Genomic DNA, 7,560 nt, shown 5'->3' on the forward strand with positions numbered 1-7,560 from the left:
TGGTACAGCTTACCTCCAGCCGCTGCCTTTTCTCCAGAGCACGAGACCCCCTGCAGCTGGCGTCGGTGCCGCTCGCCCCCCTCGAGCTTGTCCCCCGAGGGAATATGCTCGGCACTGATTTGGGCCGCAAAACCCTCTTCAGACGAACATCAATTCCAAGTTGCTCCTTCAGAGCCGGGGTCGAGTCGTAACATTTATCCAGAAAATGTGCAGAACACAGTACAGAGCTTGGCTTCCACGGTGTTCCTTTGGGATCAGTTCTCGTCCTGCGAGTCCACAGCAAGTTCAATTCAGGGTCTTTTGGAAAGCGATGCAGTGTGAAACCGCTCTCCCTGGTGTTTGAGCAGTATCCTGCAACGCACCGCTCGGGCATGTTGTTAAAAAAATATTCGAGAAAGAACGTACACTCTATCGATTCCTGTCAGGATGGTTGACAGCACGTGCAGTCAGGTGTAAACAGAGAGGTGTGGCATGGCGGCATTCCTGAGCATACGTCATTTTATGGAAGGGCCACTGGCATGTGGAATTTAGTGGCGCGTGTTCAAATTTTGGAAATAACAGGAGAACTAGTAATATTTGTCATATGGATGCATCTCAACTAGAATTTAATAGTTATTTCAGACTGAACTAAAAAGGGTCGTCTCCACGTGTCATGAGGTCTTTAAAGTGGTACACAAGAAAAATGACCATATTCCCACCGTCATGAAGATGGTCATGTATACCTCCCAACATATATAAGCTCATTCTCCTGTTGTTTAACAGAGAGTGGGGAAAACGTGGTCAACTGATGATGGGTGTATACATGAATACCACAAGACATTAAGAATGAAATAATTTGCTGAAAATGTCAATGAAAGGTGTGATTATAATGAAGAGCCCAACCTGTCTATGACTGACGTTGTGCCCCTATGCACTAATAATTCAGTAGATACTCCACCCACACAGTAGTTTACTGTGATGTTTCCTAGTTTATCACTTTGGCATGCTGGTTATCCTTGAAGAGCACAGTAAAATACTGTGATGTGCAAGTTAGGTGAGAAATGGCAAGTGATACAATGATTTCAAACTAATTTGCTGTGTGCCGTGTGACCATCACAGTAGCATAGTGTACCAGAACATCAGAGTAATTAACTGTGAGATTTCACAGTAAATTACTCTGAAATCATTGTAAGTTTTTACTGTGCACTAGGCAACAGCTGTCTTACTGTATCTCTGGTGGTGATACACCTTCACTTTAATTTCATGCACAACACTGTGTACTGCCAAACTATTTCTCTACATGATGTGAATTAGTCAGGCTCCTATCCCACCCCCTCTCCTCCCCTCTCCTCCCCTCCCCTCCCTCTCGCTCCACCCTCCTTGATGGCAGTGCACCACCCTCCCCTCCCTCCCCTCCCCTCCCCTCACCTCCCTCTATCCCGCCCCCCTCTCCTCCTCCCACCTCCTCCTTGATGGCACTGCACCACCACCACCCCCCCCCCCCCCCCCTCCCCTCCCTCCCACTCGCTGGGACACCCAGAAGGACAGGCACCACCAGGGGAATGAAGAAAAACAAGCTTAAATGAGATGGTTTTGCAACCTCAAGCTTACACAACATGTTCAACAGTACAACATGTACAATCTTTAGATGAGAAAGAATTTCTTCACAAAAGGGACTGGGCTGTCACTGACGTGTTGCTTTGATGTTTACCTTGATCTGCGCTACTGAGAGCGACTGAGGCCAATGAGAACAAAGCTGTGTGGGCTCCTATTGGGTGGCTACCAATGAGAACAAAGATGTGTGGGCTCCTATTGGGTGGCTACCAATGAGAACAAAGCTACCTGGGTTCCTATTGGGTGGCTACCAATGAGAACAAAGCTGTGTGGGCTTCTATTGGGTGGCTACCAATGAGAACAAAGCTGTGTGGGCTCCTATTGGGTGGCTACCAATGAGAACTATAAGCTGTGTGGGCTCCTATTGGGTGGCTACCAATGAGAACTAAGCTCATTGCAGCGTCAGTGTGTCAGAGCCATTGGGTAGCCACCATGCCGTGAGCAACAGGTAATTAGCTACAGGGCCAGTTCCCCAGCATAGTACTCTGGGGCTCTCCAGCCATGAATGGAGGTACAGGAGAGCACTATTTATGTCACTGATATGGAATTAATATATAAAAAATACACCCTTTCTTGACTGATGTTCCAATGCAAGCTCGCCTGTTGGAGACTTTGTTTTTCTCCTTTTGAGAGCACACATGTATGGGTAGTACATATAAATACAGGCCTGTCGCAGATGAAGAGGAAAGAGAAAAGGCTGGACTACAGTGAGTATGAGTATTACTCTCAGTGACATGAAGGGCTGTACTTATTATGAGTATTATGGGCTGTACTTATTTAATCATGTATTGAATAGCCACTTGGGCTTATCAGAGCAGCGGATGATGTCATCAGCACCATAGCAACGAGGACATGGGTAGTTGAGGGGCTAATTCTTAATTGGCGTCTTGAAGAGAGAAGAGAGAAGCTCTCTGAGGGCCACTGGCACTGATGAAACACGGTGGTGTTCTCTCCTAGCTCCGGTTTAACACGGTGGTGTTCTCTCCTGATGAAGCACGGTGGTGTTCTCTCCTGATGAAGCACGGTGGTGTTCTCTCCTGATGAAGCACGGTGGTGTTCTCTCCTGATGAAGCACGGTGGTGTTCTCTCCTGATGAAGCACGGTGGTGTTCTCTCCTCGCTCCAGTTTTACACGGTGGTGTTCTCTCCTAGCTCCGGTTTAACACGGTGGTGTTCTCTCCTCGCTCCAGTTTAACACGGTGGTGTTCTCTCCTACTGAAACACGGTGGTGTTCTCTCCTCGCTCCAGGTTAACACGGTGGTGTTCTCTCCTAGCTGAAACACGGTGGTGTTCTCTCCTAGCTCCAGGTTAACACGCTGGTGTTCTCTCCTCGCTCCAGTTTAACATGGTGGTGTTCTCTCCTAGCTCCAGGTTAACACTGTGGTGTTCTCTCCTCGCTCCAGGTTAACACGGTGGTGTTCTCTCCTAGCTCCAGGTTAACACGGTGGTGTTCTCTCCTACTGAAACACGGTGGTGTTCTCTCCTACTGAAACACGGTGGTGTTCTCTCCTCGCTCCAGGTTAACACGGTGGTGTTCTCTCCTAGCTCCAGGTTAACACGGTGGTGTTCTCTCCTAGCTCCAGGTTAACACGGTGGTGTTCTCTCCTAGCTCCAGGTTAACACGCTGGTGTTCTCTCCTCGCTCCAGTTTAACATGGTGGTGTTCTCTCCTAGCTCCAGGTTAACACTGTGGTGTTCTCTCCTGATGAAGCACGGTGGTGTTCTCTCCTAGCTCCAGGTTAACACAGTTGCGTATTTATTATAGTAGTTTGGTAAAGAGATTTGTCTGCTGGGTTTGACCCTCCATGGGGGTAGAAGACACTCACACACACACACACACACACACACACACACACACACACACACACACACACACACACACACACACACACACACACACACACACACACACACACACACACACACACACACACACACACACACACACACACCGAAACGCTCCAAGAGCAGTGATGTCCTTGGGAAGCTGATCCCATTCCCTCACCAATAGACCACAAACAGTGTCCACTGTGTATGCAAGTAGACCACACTACATAGACACTCTGTGTGTGTGTGTGTGTGTGTTTGTGTGTGTGTGTGTGTGTGTGTGTGTGTGTGTGTGTGTGTGTGTGTGTGTGTGTGTGTGTGTGTGTGTGTGTGTGTGTGTGTGTGTGTGTGTGTGTGTGTGTGTGTGTGTCTGTGTGTGTGTGTGTGTGTGTGCAGCCTTCATGGACTCTCTCCTTGAGAGCCAAGGCATCATGCTTGTGATCTAAGCATTCACATCACATCACATCACTTCACATCACATCACATCACATCCCACTGCTGTTGCTAGGCAGCAGCATCAGGGCGGGTGGGGTTGGAGAGAAGTTGGGGTAGCGGGCGAAGATGAGGAGGGTCAGGAGGGGTATGGATGGAGGGTAAGAAGAGGAATCGATGGGGTGATGTGAAAGTGAAAGTGAAAGCCCATTGGGAAACTCCAACTCCCATTGTCATTGTGACACAGCACTCCACAGCACACAACTGAACACTGCACACAACGAAATTGCATTTATGCCTCACCCGTGCAAGGGGGCAGCCCTCAGTGGCGCCCCATGGGGAGCAGTGCGACGGGACGGTACCATGCTCAGGGTACCTCAGTCATGGAGGAGGATGGGGGAGAGCACTGGTTGATTACTCCCCCCACCAACCTGGCGGGTCGGGAGTCGAACCGGCAACCTCTGGGATGCAAGTCTGATGCCCTAACCGCTCACCCATGACTGCCCTTTAAAAAAAAAAAAAAAAGTGAAGTTAAGGGGTGGAGGACTGGATTGATGGGGGGGTGGGACATTCTTAAATTCTAGGGGGTGTTAAGGGGGTAGAGAAATGAATAATGACGGGGTTAAATTCTAAATTATGTCCTCAAGGCGTTGGACGGTCAGCCAGACGATCAGGATTAGTCTTGTCCTCTGAGAAGAGGCGGAAGAGTAGAAGACAGGGGGGAGAGAAGAGAAGGAGAGGAGGAGAAGACAGGGGAGAGAGAAGAGGAGTAGAGGAGGAGAAGACAGGGGAGAGAGAAGAGGAGTAGAGGAGGAGAAGACAGGGGAGAGAGAAGAGGAGTAGAAGAGAGGAGAGAAAGAAAGGCGTAGAAAAAAAGCCATGAAAGAGTAGGCTTGAGAGGGTCCCTGGGAGAGAAGGCAGTTCCCAGATATTGATCTCTCTGTTGAAGATCACTAAAGGTGTCTGGCACACAAGACAAATGGACTGGCGGCCACAGCAAAGAGACTACTGCTTAGTGCCAAGCTGCACACAAATGTGCATGCACACAAGCACACACACACACGCACGCAGGCACGCACGCACACACACACACACACACACACACACACACACACACACACACACACACTGTAACAACCTCTGCCTTCAGAAACCAATGTCAGAGTTCGTTTTTTTTTCTTATGTCAAGAGTTCCCTATCAAAATCCCTGCCTTGTCTTTTTGGTGCAATACCCAAAATCCGCCACTAGCCAGAATGGCGCTGTCACACTAGATTTTGTATAAAACCAAAGAAGAAGCCAGCATTATGGCGGTGCGCGAGTTTGCGAAACACAGGACGATATTGCACCCAACCGCGTTTTGCGTGTCCGATTGGCTACAACGGCTCCCTTGTTCCTCCTCTCTGATGGCTTTCGGTTGACAGCAAGAATGTTCATTCTCGCTCAAAGCAGGCTTGCAGAACATTCGTGTACAAATAATTTGGCCAATCTCTTGAAACAGACACTAAAGTAGGCCTAGGGTAACAAACAAAAAGTAGGCCTACACAAATGCCGTGTCGTATTTATATATGGCATATATCTTGAAACAGATGTGCCAAGTCAAACAACGTAGTCATAGGCCTAGCCTACCCAACGATGCAGTGAGCTCCAGTGTTTGATTTCATTTTTATTTACATAGCCTAATAAATGAAAGCGTCAACTAAGTGCAATGTATTGTAGCCTAATGTAGCCTAATCCTAACTGCATAAACTCCTGTTTATACAAATGCCGTATCATGTCATTTTATTATGGTTTGGCTCATCTCTTGAAACAGATCACACTAAATGCATAAACAAAAGCAGGCCTAGACAGTGATGCAATACGACGTTTCTTACAATTTCATTTTATTCACATTAGCCAAACCTCGAGGTGATCTGGTAAGTTGTCCACCGAGTCCATGGTTCATGTGGTAGCAAATGTAGGATTTACTTTCCATATATTATGACGGTAAATCCATCTGGTGGTCATATTAGGAACTGCATTCTGTATATCGATTCATCCCCACTCTATCTAACATTAACACATGGATACTTTGATAAGGTCTGTAAGGAAACACTGAAATTGCGGTGATAGTTTTCTGTTGTCTAAGTAGCCTACCTCAGTTTTAACCAACTTTGCCTGTGACCTGACAAAAAAATAGGTGGTGTCATGGTGACAGACAAGGCATATTGGATTGTAACTGACTGCATTTTGTGATTTTACATTTTCGTTGTTTTGCATACTTATTCATTTTTGGTGTGGTTTGCTGTCACACTGGCTCATGTTGCTGTGCATCATGTTGCATTGTTTATCATGGTTTGTTTTGCTGTGCTGCTTGATTTTACATTTGCATGCTTAGATTTGATCTGGGTGATTGGAGTGTGCTGTCCTCATATGCTCTCTGCCTGCTTGCCTCCTGTCCTGGTGTCTATTTGGCACTGCAGCAGTTTCACTCCTAGAAATCTAATGTATACCTTGTTCCATATACGAATTAATACATTTTCTACAATCCAATAGATACGGCATTTGTATAAACACAGGAGTTTATGCAGTTAGGATTAGGCTACATTACATTTGGCTGACGCTTTCATTTATTAGGCTATGCAAATAAAAATGAAATCAAATACTGGAGCTCACTGCATCGTTGGGTAGGCTAACGTTAGGCCTACATTGCATTTAGCTGACGCTTTCATGCATCGTAAATGGTTTGGGTAGCCTACTTTTTGTTTGTTACCCTACTTTTAGTGTCTGTTTCAAGAGACCAAATTATTTGTAGGCTACACGAATGTTCTGCAAGCCTGCTTTGAGCGGCAGTTGACATTCTTGCTGTCAAATGAAAGCACAAGGGAGCCGCTGTAGCCAATCGGAGATGACAAACACGGTCGGGCGCAACATCGCCCTGTTTCGCAAACTCGCTGGCGGAGCCAAGTATCCAGCTGATGTTCTCTGGAGAACTTTTCCCGTGCGTTTTGTCATTTTCTCATACAAGTTGTCACTCTCGCTGTTGCAATGGGGCCAAAAATCTTTCCTGTGGATTATCTGCAAGACCAACACACTTTACTAAGGTAACTCTGTTCTCTGCCTTGGAAACAGATTATTACCACAGAAGAGAAAGTTTGCTGCTTGCTGAGGAAATCCCGGACTGGAGTATGCTAGCGCTACGGATCTGGTAGGCCCTCAGACTCTGACTGATCGTGACATTGACTATCTTTCTTTTTCTTTTTCTTCGTTCTTCAAGATGTGACTTTGCTGCTGTTGGGATTTATTCTTTGAGGGTGGATGTAAAGACTGTATTGGAACTGTTCGTTTTTGCGTGGTGAATCTAAATGGGAAAGATGTTTTTGTATGGAAAGGATTTTTTTGGTGATGGACTGAACTCGTTACTGCTGTGAACTGAACTTCACGGTATGAACTGAACGAACTTTTGGGTGAACAATATACTGCAAACATGAAATTTGGTTGGTTGCTGAGTGTCCTTTTTGATGTTTAATGCTCTATTGACAAGTGTTGCGCTACTACTTTGGGATATTTAATTTAAAAAGGGTACATGTTGCATTTTATGCTCGTTTTAATCTTGTGACGGTTTTCCGACCTGACGTGACTTAAAACTCACTTCCTTAAAAAATTATTGACAGTTTTTAGGCTGTCTGGCACCCCGGCAAACTTTGAAGGAAAAACCGTTACAACACACACA

Source organism: Engraulis encrasicolus, unplaced genomic scaffold (assembly GCF_034702125.1).
Source record: "Engraulis encrasicolus isolate BLACKSEA-1 unplaced genomic scaffold, IST_EnEncr_1.0 scaffold_42_np1212, whole genome shotgun sequence".
In the NCBI taxonomy this organism is placed as follows: Eukaryota; Metazoa; Chordata; class Actinopteri; order Clupeiformes; family Engraulidae; genus Engraulis; species Engraulis encrasicolus.